General features: G+C 30.7%; 1 protein-coding gene across 1 annotated transcript in view; it reads right to left on the reverse strand.

Moving 5' to 3' along the window:
• Positions 1 to 1,639, reverse strand: part of LOC117170871 (surfactin synthase subunit 2) — a 74,569-nt gene that overhangs the window by 30,849 nt on the left and 42,081 nt on the right. The window lies entirely within an intron of this gene.

The raw sequence follows: 1,639 nt of genomic DNA on the forward strand, positions 1-1,639 counted from the left end.
AAACTTAAGCATTTATCAATATGCTTTACTATTACATGTACCTTCAAAGTTTCAGAAATCTCTGTTGCCAAAAAAGTTTTTCTAAATTCAGTAATAACTGAACGTAGGTCTGAGGAATTTCTCCTAGTCACGGAGAAGCATTCATTAACAATTCATTAACAGATCTTATTTAGAACGTTAACAAATGAAAACAAATAATGGGGTTAAAATTTATAGTTTTTCCTTAAAATTTGTAAAACCGATCAGCTAGGATTTTGAGGCAAGGTTTTTTCGATTCTTGAAAGCCTTCCAAACAAATCTACCTAGTCCGTTTTTTTCGGCATGGCCGACCAGCTAAAAGTGGCTTCCAGCTCACCGTGGCTGGCTAAACAACTTTTGTGGACAGAGATTATTTTTTCTTACAATCGAATTTGCTACTTTTTCTCGAAAACAATGCCAGATATAAAAAATGTTAATATAAATATTTACACGTCTAAAGATGTTCTACCAACAATGCCTTTTATTTTTTGCGACATCTTTAATCGTTTATGGGCAAAATTCAAAAATCAAAGTTTCAGAAAAAAAATTCTCCCGACCTCGAAAATGGTTTAGCCCGTATGATGCTGATAGGATGACTTTATTCTATTAGCCGAAACTTTTCCCAAAATATTTGGAAGAATAAAAAAGGTAAAGTCTTCCAGAAAATATTTTTGTCATATTTTCAAAATTTGAAGAAAAAAATATAAAATATTTTCTGGAAAACCCCACCTTTAAATTTTTTGACGTATTTTTTACGATTTCTGCGAAAAGAAGAAAGGCATCGTATCACTATCATGAGGGCAAAAATTTTTTTGCGGCGTAGAGTTTTTTCATGAAAATGTAATTTTTGAATTTTTTTCGGAAACGATGAAAGATATCGGAAAAGAACAAGAGGCATTTTTAATAAAAAGGTTTTAGACATGCAAACTTGTATCTTAACATTTTCTTATATCTGGCATTGTTTTGAAAAAAAGTGAAAAATTCTGTTGAAAATTTATCTTCTCAGGCAGAAAATTAATCTTGTTTGTGGAGAATTTAATTTTTCGTTTAAAATTAAACTTTTTAGTAGAAAATTATGACATTTTTGTTAAAAAAGACGTATTTTTGGGTAGAAAATTATTCTTGTTTATTGAAAGTTTAACTTTTAGGTTGACAGTTCAACTATCTTGTTAAAACTTTATCTTTCTTGATTGAAATTACCTTTTTTCTTTTAAAGTTCATCTTTTCCGATTTAAAAGTCCACTATTTTCTAAAAATTTTGACTTTTTATCTTAAAAACTTTCCGCTTTGATGAAAAGACATCTGTCATGATAGAAGAGTCATCTTTCTTCGTTGCACACGAACTTTTAGAAAAAAAATTCAACTACCTTCTAGAAAATTATTTTGTCTTGAAAATTCAAATACATCGAAACCCTGAAATAGGACCTCCTCATATAGATCTTCAGAGAATTGAGGCTGCACCGCAAGTAGAAGTAAAAGGAAAAAAGCGGAGCGGAACTCAATCGAGTTCGTTCCCTACCACCGCACAGTGGGGTGAAATCGGAAAACGAGGTTCAAAATGACATTTAGAACGCAATTATGCACCGATTTTAGAATTTTTTTTTTTGAAAAATTCAGAACT

This window comes from Belonocnema kinseyi, chromosome 4 (genome assembly GCF_010883055.1).
Source record: "Belonocnema kinseyi isolate 2016_QV_RU_SX_M_011 chromosome 4, B_treatae_v1, whole genome shotgun sequence".
Classification (NCBI taxonomy): Eukaryota; Metazoa; Arthropoda; class Insecta; order Hymenoptera; family Cynipidae; genus Belonocnema; species Belonocnema kinseyi.